The sequence below is a fragment of the Bos grunniens genome, chromosome 15 (genome assembly GCF_055505025.1).
Source record: "Bos grunniens cultivar Pamir isolate PY7600 chromosome 15, Bosgru_T2T1.0, whole genome shotgun sequence".
Taxonomy (NCBI): Eukaryota; Metazoa; Chordata; class Mammalia; order Artiodactyla; family Bovidae; genus Bos; species Bos grunniens.
In genome coordinates this window covers 37,472,115-37,493,449 of record NC_141179.1, presented here as the reverse complement: position 1 = coordinate 37,493,449, position 21,335 = coordinate 37,472,115, and the positions used below count along the sequence as shown (strand labels likewise).

The following is a 21,335-nucleotide window of genomic DNA, read 5'->3' as shown; positions in this document are numbered from 1 at the left end:
TTCGGTCCCTGGGTTGGGAAGATCCCCTGGAGGAGGGCATGGCAACCCCCTCCAGTATTCTTGCCTGGAGAATCCCATGGACAGAGGAGCCTAGTGGGCTACAGTCCATAGGGTTACAAAGAATCAGACATGACAGAAGCAATTTAGCACAGCACTTTTCCTTCTGGAGGCTCTAGAAGAGAAGCTGTGTCCTTGCTCTTTCCTGCTTCAAGAGGCTCCCCACTTCCCTTAGGTCACGGTCCCCTCTCTCCATCTTTAAAGCTAACACCTTCAGACCTGGGCCTTCTTACTCTGTCAAACAGTCACATCTCCCTCTGGCTCTTACCTTTGTTGGCCTATTCAGATAATCCAAGATAATCTCCCTATCTGTTGATTAGCAACATTAATTCCATCTGCAACCTTAATTCCCTCTTGTCATGTAATAAAACAGATTCACAAATTCTGGGGATTAGGATGTGGCTGTCTTTGGAGGTGGAGGTGGGGGCATATTCTGTCTACATAATTCCCAATCCTACTCCTGTTTCTTGTCTTTGTCAGCGTCTATGTTAATGTATTTGGTACATGCCCTGAAATGTGCGTGCTTCCTTTTAAGTGGGCCATTGGTGTGTGTGTTTTGAATTGGCGTGTATGGTACTTTTTGTGTTCTACGTATGGTATTGTTCTTACATTTTTCACTTGACGTTATGTTTTTAAGGTCTTTCACATTGTTCTGGATACCCAACAACTGCTTTCTAGTCCACAGTTTGCGTCTATTTCATGTTATTATCCACTCCTCTACTGATGGACTCCTAGCCTGCCTTTACTCCACTCTCAACAACATGACAGACGTCCTTGTTCAGCTTTTTGTGGACCCATAGAAGAATTTCTCTGGAAAACATGCTAGGACTAGGATCTCTGGGTCCCAGGATATGCATCCCTCTTTACCAGCTAAAATTCAATTGCTGTCTTGGGGCTACTTTAGATATACCAGCTAGTTCAGCTGTTAACCCTCTCTTTACCATGATGGTGATGCAGTGTCTTCCCATGTCAAACCCCTTGCCCAGGAGCAGAGCTGAGAGTCCATCTCTTCAATGTGTATTTTAGTTTCCTACACAGGTTTGGGGTCACTAAACTGACTTTCCTCCAGCAACATTTGTGTCCTCAACTACTCCTCCTGTGGGAAGCACTGTGCTAGCCTCTGGGCCCATTAGTGAGGGCTGCTCTCTGGTTCTGCAAGTTCAGAGTTGTATTTCCATTCCTTCTCCTTCATCTTCTTGCCTCTAGATTCTAGTTTCATTAATTCAAAAAATATTTGATAGGCACCTACTGGCCCCACTCCCCACTCTAGATACTGAGGATGTGAAAGGAAATATTAAGAGTCTTACATTCTGGTGTTTCATCAACTCAGTCTCAAAACCTTAGCCTACATTCACTCACTTCTCCCCCAAACCCGAGCAGACTAGCCAACATCATTTCTTACCTGGACAGTTGCATTCCTCTGCTATTTGATCTACCTGTTTATATTCTTGATCCATCTAGTCCTTATTTTAAATAGTAGCCAGAAAAAAATTTGAAAATAGAGATGAACCCATCATTCTTCCATATCTGTCCACATTCCATCACTTATAGAATAAAACCCATATCCCTTGCCTAGTTGACAAAGCTCCATGAGAGCTGGCTTCTGCCTGTCTCGTGACCTCATCCCATGTCCCTCTTTTCTTCATTCACCATTTTTCAGCCACTTTGTTCTTTCTTTTTTTGGAACAAGTCAAGCGTGTTTCTGCCTCTTGGCCTTTGTCCTAGCTGTTCCCTCTGCCTTGAATGCTCTTCCCTCTGAGCTGTGTATGGCTGGTTCCTTCCCATCACGTGTATTTTAGTCCTGTTTTTATCCTATGGATAGTATTTATTTACACCATTTATTTATTTAATTGTGGTTTTCTTGCCTGTCTTACCCTGTAGAGTGTGAATTTCATGAGCATGCCTTTATCTGTCCTGTCTACTGTCTTATTAGCACTTAGTATACTGCCTGGCACCAAGTAGGTACTCAACAACACCAACAAACTGTTTTCAAGAATGACTGAATGAGTCTAAAGTAGTTGTTCTCAAGCTTGAGAATTATTTGCAGGAAGCTATTACAATTAATGATGTCCAGGCCCCACCTAGACATATTGAGTCAGAATTTCTGGGTGTAGGACTCAGGTATTAGCACTTGGAAAAGCATCCCAGACAGATGTGCACATAGAGCTATAAGCCATCCATTTGCAAAATAGGAGCCCATCCCAAGCAAGGCAATTTAGAAACTTTCTCTGGGATACTGTGTTCATATTCAAGAGAGAGAGATAAACTTTCTCTTTATTTCTAGTGTTATAAGTGGTGGTGCCATAAACCATTAACCATCTGGAACCATACTAGCCACCACTTTACCACCATCCCTGGGTACATGGAGGAAACCAAGTTGTCAGAGGAAAGAATAGGACCAACTCACCGACAGGCTGAGCCAATTCCAGGGGGAGGGAGGATTTGGCAGACAGAGGTCAGAAAAAATGCTGATGCTGTTAGGGAAGCCTCTAAGTCTCTGAGTCTAACCCCACTTAAATTGTCTTTTCTGCTCAAGCTGGTGGGGATTAGGTTTCTGTCACTTGCAGCTAAAAGGATCCCGATCAATGTTCCACCCAAGCAAATGATTGTGGGTAGGAGAAAGATGATTTAAATGGAATCCAGAAGACAGAATATTAAGGCAGTGCCTTTACTGATAAATCCACAATTCCGAAGACAGCCTCTTGTTAAACTGGAAATAATTTTCTGCTTTTCTTATTTCAGCTGACGTGAGTGTGTTTATGAAGGGTCACAGTTAAGCACTTCTGCAGCCAAGTGAGAAGTAATAGATCCCTTAATGCTCTTAATAAAGGGAACCAACGGGTAGTGGCGCTGCACTGTCCGCTGCGCGGGCCCAGCGCTCCACCCTGAGGGGCCCCTCGCCCAGCCTGGGGCCTGGCGAGAACTCACACAAAGGGGTGGCTTATTTCCCTGTCCACCACACATGGTTCCCTGTGAGCCTTCAGAAGGATGCTCAGAGGGTAAAAGCTGGGTAATGAGGCTGCAGGTTTCCACCTCAAGCACTCAGGGGACGAGATCTGTAGGAAGTTGCCCAACATGCCAATCTCCAAGGGGCGCTAGAAGACTTAGAGAAATGGGAGAAGGTGGGGATGACGTTTAAGGGAGCTCTTCTGGGAGAGAATACTGTATATGCTTGGAAGGGCTGCACAGAGCAGGTATGAGCCTGGGGACACAGTTTCAGAAGTAATTTCCAAATGACAAGCTCAATTTCATGAAATTCCAGGTGCCAATATGCCTTATTCCTGCAGTCTTCCTACATTCCCCCAGAGATAAGCCATACAAAGAAGAGAAATGGATGTAATGTCCCAGGAAGATTTTTCATGGATCTAACTTTGACATGGAGTCACTGAATAGAAACAGGACACATAGAAACCAAGAGAGAAGTGTGGAAGCCAAGCATCTAACCTGGAGATGAGAGCCACGATATCCTATCACCATTTTGTTAGATTTCTGCCACAAACAGGCATTATGCTGTATAAATAGAGTAAACGCTAGCAATAATCCAAACTGGGGCTTTCCAGGTAGCTCAGCTGGTAAAGAATTGCAGGCGGTTGTTGTTGATGTCTTAGACTTTGAAGGCTGCCATCTCTCTTTGGTGATGGGCCAGTGGTTGTGGAGAGCTCTTAAATTGGGTAGCAATCTGCAGGGCATGGCAACAAAACAGAGCCATCTGTCTTAGGATAGGGTCAGTAACAAATGGATACTTGATCAGCCTCTCAGTAACGGGGTGAAATCTCAAAAATCTGTGCTAAACAGCATTCCAAGGATGCTGGGTTTGGTTAACTGAGGGGCTTTTGCTCTGCTATGGGAAACATATAAGTCTGGGGCCGAGCAGACTAGTTCAGTATGGCAGAAGATAAGTGAGCCCTGCCCCGGTGGTCTCCACTCCTACGCCCTTCACCCCAGCTGCATATAGCTGTCAAACTATTGTCCACTACTTCAAGCCAATGGGTTTGAAGAAGAGCCAATTCTTACCTGCCTGAGGAGCTGCATATGACAGCTGTCCGGCTCATGGACATTCATCAGCCCCTCATTCTCGAGGTCTGATGTGGGAGGGGGGAGGGGGCAGATAGTCACCCTTCCCAGGACAAAGGCAATGAGGAAAACTGCACCACAAAAACTGTACCGCAGTCCGTCAGTGTCTGACTCTCTGCGACCCCATGGACTGCAGCACTCCAGGCTTCCCTGTCCATCATCAACTCTCGGAGCTTGCTCAAACTCATGTCCATCGAGCGGGTGACGCTATCTAACCACCTTATCCTCCACCACAGCCCATAGGTGTCTCTTCATTGCTTTTATATTTCCAGTCTGAAACAAACTCCCTAAGTTAATTAGCATTGCCTCCTGTGGACTTTCTGTGAAAATGGTTTTAATTTAGGGGGCTTAAGCCTGAGTAGAATTCTCCATCATCAACCAAAGTTCTGAAACCAAGCTGATACAAATTCTTCTCTTGGACTAGCTCTCTGAGGCCCAGGCCCACATCATATACATTGTGCCTGACTCTTAAACTTAGAAAAAATTCTTTTTCTTTCACTGTTTTAGTGAATATTTTCTACTGGTAGCTCTCATTATTACAACTACATATTTTATAGTCCAGTTACAGTTAATTTCTCATTTTAAGTAAGACATAAAAACCTTACTAAGAAAAAATTCTAAAAAAAAACCCAAAACAAAAACAACCATCCTTTGAGAGGCATAAGCCTTGCAGTTTGGGAAGTGGAGGTCTGGTGATTCAGTCATCTTCCATTAATTAGCACTCCTCATGCTACAGCATAATAACCCACCTACCTCCTGACCACATCTTGGGATGACTCTCTTGTTTAATATTAGATCTCTAATGTCTGCATGCACCACCCCGCCCCATACACACACAGGTGAACACAAATAAAGATCTGAACAGATAAATACAACTGTAAAACAATGAAAAAAATGAGATTTTAAAAATTAGAGATGTGATATTCATTCCCTTCCCTTCCCTGCATGATCTAAATATACTTCTCCACCCTTATCAACATTATGCTTGGCTATGCTACTTGCTTTCCAATAGGATGTTAGTGGATATGACATGAGTAAAGGCATGAGATACTTTGTACATCTGCCATTGCCATGAAAAGAACCTGCCCCAGTTAGCCCACTGATCCAAGAAGAATGAGATTCATATGGAGCAGAACTGAACCCAAGCTATCATTTAAAGCCAAACCCAGTTTAAGTCAGCTAAAATTCAATCCACTTGATATATAAATGACTGCATTTTAAGCCACTGCATTTTGGGGTGGTTTGTTATACAACTTTATTGTGACTATAGTGAAATAAGACAAGATGATAAAGATTTCCTGAAGTAAACCCAAAATTCAAGGGTAAAACATTGACAGATTTGATCATGTGTATTCTTAAAGCTGTGTAGGGATTTCTAAGAAAACAATACCATATATAATCTTACAAAATTAATCTGAGGCAGTAATGAAAAGATTTTCTTTTTCAAAAAGCAGGGGTTAGGTAGAAGACTGTACAAAGGACAGTGGGTATAAAATTCATGGGTGGTGATGATCTTCATCCTTGCCGTTTATGGGACCTTATACAGCTGATAAGAAAGAATGAAAGCAATCATTTGTGAACTAATATAAGGGTGTTCATGATTAATAAAAATTTCAGAACACATGATAAGTTAGATGATATCTTGGGAGGGGGTTTAGGAGGCCCACTACACTTGTTTTTAGGGATTGAAATGGGAGAGGGAAAATGCAGATGGGGACTTCTACTTTGACTGTCTGTATCCTTGACCCTTTTCCATGACCATGTGTTAGGTGTGCATTTGGCCTCAGATACCCTTTGCCCATTTGCTCAATATTATAATAGCACCATTATCATATGGTGGTCCAGCCAGATGTGTGAGACCTCCACCAGTGACAGGAAGCCTACAACCCTTTAACATTGCCCTTTGGGTTAAATGCAGTTTTTAGAATCTTCTGCCAAGTATCTCAGTATATTTAGATAAAGTCAGCTGTCCTTTCTCCCAAGTTCACTTTAACTTTCCTCATAGTCACTACATCTAATTTGTCCTTTATTTACCGCATCATGAATTTAGTTCATAGTAGGTGAACTGGACATGGAACAACAGACTGGTTCCAGATAGGAAAAGGAGTACATCAAGGCTGTATATGGTCACCCTGCTTATTTAACTTATATGCAGAGTACATCATGAGAAACACTGGGCTGGAAGAAGCACAAGCTGGAATCAAGATTGCCGGGAGAAATATCAATAACCTCAGATATGCAGATGACACCACCCTTATGGCAGAAAGTGAAGAAGAACTAAAAAGCCTCTTGATGAAAGTGAAAGAGGAGAGTGAAAAAGTTGGCTTAAAGCTCAACATTCAGAAAACGAAGATCATGGCATCTGGTCCCATCACTTCATGGGAAATAGATGGGGAAACAGTGGAAACAGTGTCAGACTTTATTTTTGGGGGCTTAAAAATCACTGCAGATGGTGATTGCAGCCATGAAATTGAAAGATGCTTACTCCTTGGAAGAAAAGTTATGACCAACCTAGATAATATATTAAAAAGCAGAGATGTTACTTTGTCAATAAAGGTCCATCTAGTCAAGGCTATGGTTTTTCCAGTGATCATGTATGGATGTAAGAGTTGGACTGTGAAAAAAGCTGAGCGCCGAAGAATTGATGCTTTTGAACTGTGGTGCTGGAGAAGACTCTTGAGAGTCCCTTGGACTGCAGGGAGATCCAACCAGTCCATTCTGGGGGAGATCAGTCCTGGGTGTACATTGGAAGGACTGATGCTAAAGCTGAAACTCCAATACTTTGGCCACCTCATGCAAAGAGTTGACTCATTAGAAAAGACTGATGCTGGGAGGGATTGGGGGCAGGAGGAGAAGGGGACAACAGAGGATAAGATGGCTAGATGGCATCACCCACTCAATGGACATGAGTTTGGGTAAACTCTAGGGGTTGGTGATAGACAGGGAGGCCTGGCGTACTGCGATTCATGGGGTCGCAAAGATTCGGACATGACTGAGTGACTGAACTGAACTGAACTGAGGTGAATATATACAGAAATATGCCTTGGAATATACAGAAATGAAAGTGAAATTTTACCCTCCAATTTTGGACACCCAGAGCTGCAAGAGAGATCCCAGATCATCCTGGGATGATCTCAACACACCTCACACCTCACACCCCTCAACCACCAACACATTCTTTACGGAAAGAAAAATGGAGTTGTAGAGCATCTTTGAGAGGTCCCAGAGCTGGGAGGTCAGAGCAAGCATTCCAAAGTAGTGAGCCAGCTCAGTCTTCTGTTTTTTCTTGTAGCATCTCACCCTACGTCCAGTTCTAAAGAATGGTTGGTTCCTGGGGCTGAGAAGAAAGCAAAGCAGCAGGATACGGTGGCAAGAGCATGAGCTTTGGGATCAGATACACGTGGGTTCAAAATCCAGTTCTGGAATTTGTATGAACTCCACCGTTCATGCCTTGGGCATGTTACTTAACATCTCTGATTCTCTGTGCCCTCACTTATAAAATGAGGTGGTAATAGCTACCAAACAGAGTTATTGTGAGAGAAAAATGAGAAAAGGTTTAGAAAGCACTCAGCGCAGTGCCTGGCAGAGAGTAGGAGCTAATTAAATGTGAAATCTATTCCCTTCTCCGTGGAATACCTCGGGAGCCGAAACACTCCTTTATGCATCAAGGAATTAACACCACTGTTATGAGATTAATTCACAGCAATGCACATGAAAACAGTGATTCAGATCATGGCAAAAAACTATAATTAAAGTATCTGGTATTGTTTGATTATAGGGTTGGCTTCACTCACTTTAGCACTTTGTGGGCAGAGAGCAGGCAGCCTGGGAGAGGAACAGCTTGGTTTGGGGGAGGTTCCTGACCACTTCCCAGAGCCCTGCTGGGTGGTGATGACTCTCTTAGTTTTGTTTTGCACTGAACTTTATAGGGTAGGGAGCGGGAACCTCACACTTACTGAACATCTACTATGTGCCAGGCCCTTTGAATATTCATTCTCTATTCTCCCCCACATCCCAAAATGTCGATAATAATTTTATTTGATAACCGAGAATGCTGAGGCTCACAGGTAAAATCATTAAGTTGCTCATTCTGAGTAAAAGATGGAGCTAGGGCTTAGTTCAAGTCTGTGGACTCAAAAGACATATTCAATTCACCACCCTACCTGCCTCCTAATTTAGGCACCAAATTTATGCCAAGTAAATAACAGGCACCTTTTAAAATACTTTAAGTATTATAGCCAAGACTACTAGTTAACTAACTCCTTTCTCCCCTTCTTCACTAACAAATTTCATCTTTATTCTGAGTCACAATATGCCCAACTGTAGATCATTTCTGAGTTTCCTTTGCAGCTAAGGGGGCCCCAAAGAGCTAAAAATCGCAACTCCTACCAGAAAATATCCTAAACAAATCCTGACCCATGTGAGAAACATGACGTCGTGTTTTCCATCCCCTCCTCTTCTCTTCTGCTTCCTGTCTGGAACATAAATGAAGAGTCAGTGCCTGGCAGCCCTTTTGAACCATAAGGTTCATGAAGTGTTCCTGAGAATGAAAGACAGTGCTAAAAAGTGGAGCAGAAAAGTCCAGGAAGAAGATCCTTGATGACAATGTAGCTCCTGGGCCAATATGATATTGTTGATTTTAAAGTTTCTTTTAAAGGAGAGAGAAATAAGCCTCTACTAATTTAAGTCATTTCTATTGTTTTATTGATACTGAACATAATCCTAACTGATATACTTATAGCATTTTATTTAATCCTCCAGCAGTTCTACAAGGTAGGTATATTTTGCTGTAGTTGTTCCCAGGTTTTTAGGGTGAGATAACTGAAACACGGTTAGGTGAAGCCCTAGATCACTGAGCTAGTAAGGAACAGAGTAGATGTGAAACCTAGCCAACATCTCCAATGCTCATACTCTTAATAATCATATTAGACTGCCGAGCTGGACTAGACATCAAAGACTATTTTTCCAAGCTGAAGAACTTTCATGTCTCAGTGGAATTTTCCTTCAGAATCAAACTTTATTTCTGATGGCTTGAGCCCTATTTGCATCTGGCATGAGGTTAGTTTTTCACTTTGTAAGAAATAACATTCTAATGGGTTTTTAAGGGCCCAGAAGACTTGTTAGCCATTCCCTGGCTGCTGCAGGACAAACTCATTAAAAACATCTGAACAAAACCAACAGAACTTGAAGGGCAACAAGAAAATGAGGAAGACACTCTGTGTTAGGAGTTAGAGAATCTATACAGTAAATCACAAACGTCAAAGGACCCAGTCACCCAACTGGAGCTGGGACTCTGCATCCAGAACACTTAACTTGTTTACATCTCCAGATCTCATGGCTTTGGAATGAGAATCACAATCACATATTCATTATGAGAATTTCTTCCAATGAAACAATTTGGGATAACCCTGGAGTTTTCTCTTAACAAGATTTAACCTTTGTGGGAAGAGTTTGCTAAGCAAACGAAGCAAATAAAATTGGAGGTGACATGTTTACGGAGCTAAAGAGAACAAATTATTTCGCGGCACTAGGAAAGTACCCAATTACGGTAAAATATGTTTTCTCCAGAATTCTGTTGATTGGGACTTGCTATTAATTGGCATCTGTAAAATGGGGATAATCACACTGATGTTTCAGGCTGGTGGTAAGAAATGCATGAACTATACCATACAGAGGTGACCTAGCACAGTAATGACCACTGAGTATGCTTTTATTCTTTTATGGGGCTCTGGGACCTAGAGCTGGGGATTATGTTTGCTCTTCCAGGCTTTGGAAAAATACAGTGATGATTTTTAAAATGAGAAGAGAAAAGCAGCAAATCCTCAGTTGTTTTTACTTAACAGTCCAGGCATAGAGCAGAAAGCCTTGGTCTTAGTAGCTGCAAAAATTTTGCGGGCTTTCTGGCTACCTGGTTTTTGGAAACCCGTCTGAGCAACTTAGCCCCTGAACCATATCAGGAGGCAGCACAGCATGTGGTGATCACTGGCTTTTAATCCTTACTGTTCACCTGCTTGGCCAAATTAGTTATATGTTTGCAAAATGGATCTAGTAGTAATACTCATAGATAACTGCAGTAAGGGTTCAAGGAAATAATTCATGTAAGGGATTAGAAGAAAATCTAGCACATAATTAAGGGTCAGTAATTCTTGATCAATGTTAGTGGTTAGAATTATTAGTGCATGGTCTAGTGTGGTTTTCTTCCTCCCCTTCCTTTCATGAGAGCCCCCATCATGGTGGCTCCCACTCCTGTGTGGTGGTAGCAAAGCAGGCTTCACAAGAAAGCCATGAGACTTGCATAGAAATAGACCCTAAAGAAGGCGATGACAAAAGGTCTACAGGTTTCTGTTGAAAGATCTGAGCTTAAAATTTGGAGACAGGCCAACATGGGTTTAAAAATCTGGGTTTCTTGATGACTGACTGGCTCTGTGACCATAAACAAGATCTCAGGCCCCATATGTGTATGTGTGTGTGTGTGTGTGTGTATGTATGCCTGTGAAAGTTAGTGAATTAAAGGGTAAAAGTGCAAGTAAAAAAACTCTTCCTCTTATGATCTTTAAGCTTTGTAACTGGTGATTTGTCTACTTCCAAGGCTGCTCTGAACTGATGGACAGGTTGAAAAGTGAAAGTCACTCAGTTGTGTCTGACTCTTTGCAACCCCATGGACTATACAGTCCATGGATTTCTCTAGGCCAGAATACTGGAGTGGGTAGCTGTTTCCTTATTTAGGGGATATCTCCAACCCAGGGATCAAACCCAGGTCTCCTGCATTGCAGGTGGATTCTTTACCAGCTGAGCCACCAAGTAAGTGCAAGAATCCTGGAGTGGGTAGTCTATGCCTTCTCCAATAGATCTTCCCAACACAGGAATCAAACCAGGGTCTCCTGCATTGCAGGTGGATTCTTTACCAGCTGAGCTACTAGGGAAGCCAGGTCCATGAAATTTTATTTGGGGGAAATATAGTATAATAAGTCACCCCAAACCTTAGTGACCTTAAACAACAACCATCTGCTTAACTAATGACTGAGGATTGCCAATTTGGCCTGGGCTCAGCTGGGCAGTTCTTCTGCTAGCTGCAAATGCTTCACTTCCACACCTGCAGTCAACTGCAAGTCAGCTAGGTGACTTTGCTTCTGGGAGTTAGCTGGCTGTTGGTTGCTGTGATGAAGGCAATGAGCTACATGGCTCTCATTACCCATCAGGCTAGCCCAGATTTGATTACATGGTGGCAGTCATGGATTTACAAAAGAAGCAAGAGAGGGTGAGTCTCAATATATAAGTAACTTTCATGTCTCTACTTTGTGTCATAATGGCAAAAGTGAAATCACGTGGCCAAACTCAGAGTAAGTATATGGGAAACTTTTCAAGGGTATAGATTCAGGGTGGTTTGAGCATTACTGAACAGGAGAACATTACTGAACAATCTACCACAAGCGTGGTAGAACCAGTTACAGGAGAAGGTCTGAAATAGGCCTTGAAAAGATATGGCCAAAGTGACTTCCCTCTTAATGAACTCCAGAGAGAAATTCAACCCACAGGTCTGAACAAACAGTTTGAATAATAAAATTCTTCTCTTCCCAACCAATTGGAAAGTTGAATCTTGCATATAGATTTTCTTAATCTGTGAAGATATCACTGCAGATGACTGCAGTGACTGCAGCCATGGAATTAAAAGATGCTTGCTCCTTAGAAGAAAAGCTATGACAAACCTAGACATCATATTAAAAAGCAAAGACATTACTTTACAGACAAAGGTCCATATGGTCAAGGCTATGGTTTTTTCAGTAGTCATATATGGATGTAAGAGTTGTACCATGAAGAGAGCTGAGTGCCAAAGAATTGATGCTTTTGAACTGTGGTTTTGGAGAAGACTCTTGAGAGACCCTTGGAGTGCAAGGAGATCCAACCAGTCAATAGTAAAGGAAGTCAGTCCTGAATATTCATTGGAAGGACTGATGCTGAAGCTGAAGCTCCTATACTTTGGCCACCTGATGTAAAGAACTGACTCATTGGAAAAGACCCTGATGCTGGGAAGGATTGAAGGCAGGAGGAGAAGGGGATGACAGAGGATGAGATGGTTGGAAGGCATCACTGACTTGATGGACATGAGTTTAAGCAGGCTCCAGGAGTTTGGTGATGGACAGGGAAGCCTGGCATGCTGCAGTCTATGGGGTTGCAAAGAGTCGGACCTGATTGAACTGAACTGAATTTGTGAAGTAGGACCCTAGAATATGAAGTTTATAAATCTCTTTAAACTCTGGCATTGTGTGAATCTATGCTTCGCCATTCCACTTAGGGAAAAGTTGAAACCCAGCCCAGGATAGCTCTGTTTTCTCTTCCAGCAAGGTAGACAGGAAATTTCAGCCTGATGCAAAAAGCAACTGGTCAACCATGATTGTATGATTATGGATTAAACTAAGGGGTAGTGAATTCTCCATTATTAGAGGTGATCAAACAGACTGGACAGCCATTTTTTTTCAAAAATGATGTGAAGCTGTGGTTCTAATTGTGTATTGTGGGACATCAGAATTGTCTTATTCCTCCTAAGGATTCTGATGCCTGCCCCAGAGACAGGACACACAGAAAAACGGAATTAGTCCTCATAGTAAAAAAAAAAAAAAATTAGATTTATTCAACAAAACAATAAATGAGCACATACTATAAGCAAGTTAAAGTACTTTTACATCCTATACTTATTTTTACTCTTTTATTGCCAGTAACTGCAAAGGGAAGAACAAAAACTCAGAGACATAAAAACTTTTACTTAAAGTCATCCCCAACCTGTAAGTATCTTGGACAATATTCTTGGTGACTTGCTTTCTTTCTTTCCTTCCACCTTTGATTTGTTTTTTCACTCCATCACTCTTTTGATGCTCCTTCTAGGTGAAATTTCTGTTGAGTGTTGAGAAGAATATGCGTGTATGCTCAGTCACTCAGTCATGTCTGACTGTTTGCAACACCACGGACTTTAGCCCATCAGTTTCTTCTGTCCATGGGATTTTCCAGGCAAGAATACTGGAGTGGGTTGCCATTTGCTTCTCCAGGCGATTTTCCTGACCCAGGGATCAAACCTGCATCTCCTGCGGCTTCTGCATAGGCAGGCAGACTTTTTTTTCTTTTTTTTTTTTGTTTTTTACCACTGAGCCACCTAGGAAGCTGTTGAGAAGAATAAGCACTCATTATTCTCTGAACACATATGCATCTCGAGTTTCACACCTTAAGATTTTAGTGAGAATGAAAGTAGATAATATATGTAATGCTTGAGCTGTAGCTGGTACCTAGAAATCACTCCACGAAGGCTGGCTAATATTATTTTGGGACAAAAGACAGGGAGCTTTTGAAAACTGAGCCTGAGCTCAGAGAATCTGAGATGCCCGATCAGAAAAAAAAAAAAAATGCAGGAAAGGTTAGAGGCAGTGACTAGAGCGCTGGATCCTTGAATTCTATGGTGGTTGTAGGAACCTTGCAGAGAGTGGAGGGCATCTTGAGCAGAGGACACCTTAGGAGGAAATGATGGAGGAAGAGTACAGCCTGGTGTATACCCCTCATCCCCGCACCCCTATGCCCAGGCTCACCTCTTCCCACCACTTAAGCCATGACTGAGAAGTGCCTTGAACTTCTTTGGAGGCACTGAACAATTCTGAAGCTTGCCAAGAGAGTGCACCACTGAGACCACAGTGGAGACCTCTGCTCCCTTGAGATGGTGCCCAGGGTAAGCTTGAGATGAAGGAATTAATCCTCTCCCCCAGCCCTGTGTTCCCACAGCCCCTCCAGATGGCCTTCTTGGGCAAGACATAAGGCAACCCCACACAGGCTGTCTCTCACAGCATCTGGTACCCAGAAAACACTCAAGTAACTCTTGCTCTGGCAAACTCTGCTCTGGGCGTGTGGGTCACACACAGCATCCTGCCACCTTCTCCTTCGCTCTGTGGACAAAACAGCTAATCAGATCTAGTTCTAAAGCATGTCAGACTCCAGCCACCCCATGGCAGGGGGACATATCAGGCTCTTTTCATAGTCTCTTGGAATCTTCCCCCTCCCCTCAACCTTGTCCTGGATGCAAATCCTCATGGAAAGATGTACTGTCTGGGTGAGGGTGAGGGGTTGAAGGAAGGACAGAATTTCCTTTAAAAGAAGATCCTTTTCTGCAATTATTTGAAAGTAAAATGCTGATAAGGCAATTCCTAACAATGCTGGAGAAAGATGAGAGGGAGCGGAATGAAAAGCATAAGGGAAGCATCACATGGGTTGAAAACAGAGTCAGGTAGAGCCGGGGGTCTACCTTTTCATGCACTTGCACTCTGCAAAATCTACAGCCCTGGCCAAGCTGCCTCTGGTTCACTAGCACCTCCTGCTATTGAAGGCTGGTGCTTCCAGCTCAGACCCACCGACGGCAGGCCCTGGTCTGTAGACGAGCATCCTGCAGAGGCTGCCTTATCTCCAAAGCGCTCTGCCACCTTGGAGGCACGGCTGTGCAGAAGCAACCTTCAAGGGCCCCAGATAAAAGTATTGGCACAAAGGAGGAAAACACCAGCATTCAGGATCTGACTTGTGCTTTCCAGTGTGCTAAGGGCTTTTGGTACAGAATTCCATTTAAATGTTTGCTTCCCTGGTGGCTCAGAGGTTAAAGCGTCTGCCTCCAGTGCAGAAGACCCAGGTTAGATCCCTGGGTTGGGAAGATCCCCTGGAGAAGGAAACGGTAACCCACTCCAGTGTTCTTGCCTGGAGAATCCCATGGATGGAGAAACCTGGTAGGCTACAGTCCATGGGGTCGCAAAGAGTCGGATACGACTGAGTGACTTCACTTTCACTTTCCATTTATATACAGAGGCAGAAAAAGATAGCTCCATGCCATCTTTGGGGGAAGCTTAATGTCTTAGTTCACAAATAATATGTGTCTGTTCTCTCTGCATGGCACTTTCAGCCTTGAACGCCCTTCTCCAGAATCTTAACGTTTGTAAATCCCATCTGTCCTTACAGACCCCACTCAAACCCCACCATCTCCACGAGGCCTTCCTGATCCCGCCTCTGCCATCACCACCTTGTCAGACGTCATTTCATCCCACACTTACTCACGCTGTGCCATAGTTTCCTCATCTGTAAAAGGGACATTATTATGTATTATTATGTAGTATCCACTCTGTAAGGTTACTGTGGAAATTTGTAAGAACGTTTAGAATGAAGCTTAGGATATAGGCAAAGCTCAATGTGGAGAAGGCAATGGCACCCCACTCCAGTACTCTTGCCTGGAAAATCCCATGGATGGAGGAGCCTGGTAGGCTGCAGTCCATGGGGTCGCAAAGAGTCGGACACGACTGAGCAACTTCACTTTCACTTTTCACTTTCATGCATTGGTGAAGGAAATAGCAACCCACTCCAGTGTTCTTGCCTGGAGAATCCCAGGGACGGGGGAGCCTGGTGGGTTGCCGTCTATGGATGGGGTCGCACAGAGTCGGACACGACTGAAGTGACTTAGCAGTAGCAGCAGCAAAGCTCAATAATCATAATATTTACTGTTGTTATCAATGGATTTGACTGCTCTCCTTTGGTATCCTATGAGATTTTGGAGGCAGGGCAGAGAGGTCTCATTCATCTCTGAACCCTAGAGGTTAGTAGACAGCCTTGATACCCAACTGATACTCAGGCTCAGAAGAGTTTTTGTGGATGAGTGAGTGCAGGAGTGGCGGGGGCCAAGGACAAGGGCGATCCTTGAGCCAATAAACAGACTGCTCCTTACCCCTCCATCTGCCTGGCCATCTCTTGGGGCCACCTAATACTATGCTGTTATTGTTCAAAACTGGCCAAACTGTCCTGGTGCTGGCTGCCAGCATCCTAGTCCTCAAACAGCCGCCAGAGAGGTGTGGCCACTGCTGTGTGGGTTGACAGCATCATGGAAACCGCCTTGGGGGTTCTGCTCCTCAGGGGCTGGTACAGATGGAACCTGTGCTCCTGGCTAAGGTAGGGCTTGGTGTTTCTGCAATTGCAGTCCTGCCTGGGGCCCCCATTAGAGCAATGAGCATGACACATTTGACTTCTTACCTTGTCTCTCCTGCTTCTCAGCACGGACGTTTTCTCGTGGATGTCAGACTTTGAATTTCTTATCATGTTGTTTATATCTAATAAGTGACTCGCCCTGTTTTTTTAAAAGTCAGCTTTTAAAAATACTGTGTTTGAACATCTGTCAAGGGCTGGGGATTAGCTGAATAGGCACTGGATGCCAGGATATTATATTCTCTCTTATCCTTTATACTGTAATTATCTTGATCCTCAAACAACTCAGCACCAGTTACAACCACTTTCGCAGACTTGTTGTTGCTGCAAATTCAAAAAATTATTTTATTTGAATCTAAATTAAACTGATATGTAACAAGGTTTTTTTTTTCATGCTAAGTCTCAAAAAACAGTATCTGCAGATGATTAAAAAACAGTAAAACATGGACAATTTCAAAGTTTATTTCAAGAATAAACTCATGAAAATTCATCTAATTATGCAGCAGTGTACCAAAAATAATCTTTTCCAAGCCTAAATTTGTTTAACAAAACACACAGTCAGCTAAGCCAAATGAAAGCAAACGTGTGTTTATGCCACAGTCACCCCCTCCCCCTGGTGCTCAAGTGGGCACGAGGGCTTGGCAGGGTTCAGAAGCCTGTTAGAGGTGTTCATGTGCTGAGCTGGGCTTGTCATTGTCTCCAGTGAGGGGCACTTGGCATCCAGTGGTCACAGAGATGCAGCCTGTTGTGAGTGGTTTCTGTTACGGGCCATGTGCAAAGCTGGGGTGTGGGAACTTAAAGGATTTACTCTTAGGAACTTGGGGGGAGCAGGGGATGCTACCTAAACATCATGCACTCGAATGCATGCACACTCAGGCCGTGTCTGCCCCTCTTCACATTAACAGCATTGCTGTTGTTGTTCAGTCATTATGTCACGTCTGATTCTTTGCGATCCCATGGACTGAGGCACGCCAGGCTTTCTGGCCCTTCAGCTACCGAGTATTGAGCTCTTGCGCTGGATCAGATATTTCTTCAAGGATCTTACATATGTTTTATCAACTGATCCAAGGAATGGAACTGGGAGCTGGTTGTAGATACAGACACTGAGGAACAAAGGTAAATCATCTTCCTAAGATCACACAAGTTTCAATATTTGGCTGAACTGAGATGGGATCTGTCTGCCTTCTAGAGCCATGTTCTTATCTGTTATATCATACCATGTCAGTTCAGCCCTGGGTCAGCCTCTTTGGGGAATCCATGGGAATCCCGGTTCTCCCAACTCAGACAAGTTCTTCATTACTCTCAGCATCTCAATATACTCACAAAACTTAGGGCATAGTAAAAATTCAAAAAGTCATAAAATATTATTATCCCATTAGACATACACCCACAGAGGGCCTGTTTTATTCATAATTATATCCTTTGTCTCTCCCATAATAGTAACTCTTCCAGTGTTTGGCATATAATGTTCATTAAGGTGTGAGAAATGAAAGAATAAAAGTTGTATCCTTCCTATATGTTGTCTGCAGTCTATTTGGGAAGCGAAAACTAGCCAGTATGAGCAAAGGCGAGAACAAAATGCCACTGAATATATCAGTAAGGGGATGTCGATGACCTGCCAGGTGACTCATCGATAGTGTCACTTTGAAATCGTACCTCGCTGAGTATTGGATGTTGGGTTCTGGACCCTGTGCCCCAATTTCTAGCTGTGTGGTGACAGTGAAAGTCGTGTCTGACTCTTTGCGACCCCATGGACTATACAGTCCATGGAATTCTCCAAGCCAGAATACTGGAGTGGGTAGGCTTTCCCTTCCTTCTCCAGGGGATCTTCCCAACCCAGGGATTGAACCCAGGTCTCCTGCATTACAGGCAGATTCTTTACCAGCTGAGCCACAAGGGGAACCCAAGAATACTGGAGGGGGGGTAGTCTATCCCTTCTCTAGGGGATCTTCCCAGCCCAGGAATCAAACCAGGGTATCCTGCATTGCGGGCGGATTCTTTACCAACTGAGCTATCAGGGAAGCCCAAGCTGTGTGGTATAAGCAAGGTTTTGAGCTTCTGAGCTTCTGCTGTCAGAGAGTGATCTTCACTCTCTTACTCTGCTTTTCTCCTTATACGGTTATAAAGATCCCCTCAAATACAGAAAGCATTGTGATATACTGTATGAAATGCCACAACCTCCAACATCTTTTGACAATAAGAATGGGGAAATGAGGCTGAACCTGCTGGAGGAAACGGCTCGAAGTTAAAACCATGAAAGGCTACATTTTGCTGTAAATTAGAATGGATCCCAGGATGAGAACTAAAATCAAGGGTCTCTATCAGGTTCAGATCCTGTTTCGAGATGCCTGTAGCATTCCGGGGTTCTTACTCACTCTATCTCTTGCCACCCAGTGGCAATATTAGGCACTCACCAAATATTTTAAAAATTTAGCTCATTTGTCTTAATTGAAACAGATAAATTGGATCTAATGGAACGGAATGGATTTGAAACCTAATAAAACCCACCTCCCCCCAACCCAAATAAAATAGAATCACCAAATCAGCTATCTTCACAGTTTCCACGGGCTGTCCCACCACTGTGCCTTTTCTCTAACTGAAGCAGAGGACAGGAGGAAGGAGCCTAGCTGCTGGAAACGTGCTTGAACACCCAGGAGGAAGGGACCTGGGACTTGCAGGGAAACAGGAAGATCCCACATCCCTCACATTACTTGAAACATTCATTCCAAAATTGGCTTTTAATAATCAGGGGTCTTTTATCTCAGCATTCATGTATTAATTCATCAAATACTTTTAATCCTGCTGAGTGTCTGGCATTGTGGTAGTCCCTGGGTCACTAGGCTTTTTAAAAATTTCTGTTACCTTGCACAAGTCTCTTACATTTTCTGATCCTCAGTTTATTTCTCTGTAAAATCGGAATCATTTTCTATGCCTTCCAGAGTTGGTAGGAGGATTGAATGAGGTTAAAATGCTTAGCACCCTACCTGACATACAGTGACCATTGAAAAAGAAATAGTAGTTAAAGAATTAAAGATAAAAAAGAAAGATCTCTGGATCTAATAGTTGCATAAGTCATAGGACAAACTAATTATAGTTGGAAGTTGAAAGCAATGCATGCATGTTGCAAAACACAGACCTGATCGAGGTACGTACTTTACTGCTCAAAAACTTTCCCCTGCCCACTCTTCCACTCCCATTGAGCCCAGTCTCCTGGGGCCCTGGTTGCTCTCCAGACCCACCTCTCACAGCCCTGAACCTTGTTCCCATTATGTGCCCTCCTCTTCTGCCACACATGAATGTGATTGGTTAGTTTCTAAAGAGACTGTATTCTTTCAGGGCTTCCTGCTACTTGGAAAAGCCCCAGTAATGTGGCAAGACCTAGCTAATGTCAGTCCCTCTGCAAGACCTTGTCCTCCTGTCCTGGCTGAAGTTTGTTCCCTCTTCTCTTCCCTACAGAACTTGGACAGACAGTTGATGTGAAATTCATTTTGTGGCCAGCTTTCCAGTAGACCATGAGCTCCTCAAGGTAAGAGTATCCTTCTCTGATCCTTGTGTCTGCAGGGTCTAGACCAATGCTGGACATAGTGGCCTTTGGTGATGAACAGGATTGAGGCGTTAAGCAGACAGGCAGGACGAAAACAAGAGATTCCGGACAGCAGTTCCCAAAGGTGGGGTTGAGCCCAGGGATTGGCCATTAAGACTCATCTGGAGAAATTCTGAAACAAAACAAAATCCACACACATTTCCACCCTTCTGAGATTCTGATCATAGGTGGGGCCCAGGAAAAGATGGATTTATCTTGAAGCTACTGAAGCCTAAACTTTGGGATCTTTACCTTCTAGGCACAGTCCCTTCCAGGGTCCTGAGAAGATCTCCAGCAATTTCTTATTATTCATTTTATATTTTTAAAAGAGTATCCTCTACATGGAATGACCTCAAGCCCCACAAAACCTGGACCAACCTCTGGCCCCAAGATCCGGAGTTTTAATAAGCTGGTCAGGTGATTCCCATATGCCAAGAGGATCAGGGATCACTTGTTACTCAAAGTGCGATTCACAGACCAGAATTATTAGCATCATGGATGAGCATGTTCAAAATGCAGGGTCTCAGCCCTCCTGTCAGACCCACTGGATCTGAGTCTCTATTTTCACTGGAACTGTGGGCTGACTCAAATGAAAAATATCACATTCAAAATAAAGTTTGTGAAGTGCTGTGTTAGTAGTTTCTCTGAGTGAAAAATTATTTTCAGCTGTGAGATCAAAGAGGCCTTCCTGGAGGAGATGATCTCTGAATGAGGCCCTAATGTAGAGGCAGTGTTTAGGTGTAAGGAAGTGTATTCTTCCAGAGGGAGCAACATTAGGAGATTCACAGACATGGGAAGGATGAGGACATGCACAACTAGTCCAGGACTTTTCGGCTGGAATTAGACAAGAACAATTGTAGTTAAGCTGTCTGGAGTGGGAATAAGGGAGGCAGGCAGGCCATGGAGGCACACATGTGTTGGGTTGATGGGAGGCCTTTGTATTTTGGTGCAAAGATATGAGAGAGCAAGCTGCAAAACCAAAATTTCCCTTGGGAGAGGGAAGAGGGCACTGATATTCATTCATGCTCAGGTGTAGATAATTCATGTCCAAGCCTTTCCTGAAAGAAGTAAAAGAAGGGCTAGGAAGACAGGAGAAAGGGCTGAGAGACAATTCTGGGAGGCACACATATTTTTTCCTACCCTGGAGAGCTGGTGAAAGTCTCAGTACTGTTCCCACGTTGGGAACTCCATGAATATTGGCTGATTGTGCTTTAAAGCGGGGCAAAAGCTGGTGTGGTCTAGTGATGAACTCATCACTCCCCACTCCCTTCAGGCTCCATCCTTGCAGCTTCCTCTATGTCACTCATGTGTGTGTGTGTGTGTGTGTGTGTGTGTGTGTGTGTGTGTGTGTGTTAGTCACTCAGTCTCAGTCATGCCTTGCAGACTCTTTGTAATTCTATGGACTGTAGCTGCCAGACTCCTCTGTCCATGGAGTTCTCCAGGCAAGAATACTGGAGTGGGTTGCCATTTCCTTCTCCAGGGGATCTTCTCGACCCAGGATTGAACCTGGGTCTCCCGCCTTGTGTGCAGAGGCTTTACCCTCTGAGCCACCAGGGAAGCCCATATTAAAGGGGATAATATGGTAAAATACCAGGAACATATTAGGATCTGAAAAAATGCATGTAATCTTTTG

General features: G+C 43.6%; 1 long non-coding RNA gene and 1 other non-coding gene across 4 annotated transcripts in view; both read left to right on the top strand.

Annotated features, from left to right (window-relative positions):
- LOC147357678 (uncharacterized) overlaps window positions 1-20,337 on the top strand; it is a 310,603-nt gene extending 290,266 nt beyond the window's left edge. For all 3 annotated transcript variants that reach the window (XR_015141519.1, XR_015141510.1, XR_015141509.1), the window contains 2 exons: window positions 19,576-19,645; window positions 19,962-20,337. This is a non-coding gene — a long non-coding RNA (uncharacterized LOC147357678). The remainder of the gene's footprint in view (window positions 1-19,575; window positions 19,646-19,961) is intronic.
- TRNAW-CCA (transfer RNA tryptophan (anticodon CCA)) lies at window positions 14,735-14,806 on the top strand. The gene has a single exon. It is a non-coding gene; the product is annotated as a tRNA-Trp (tRNA).
- Window positions 20,338-21,335: the final 998 nt, after the last annotated feature.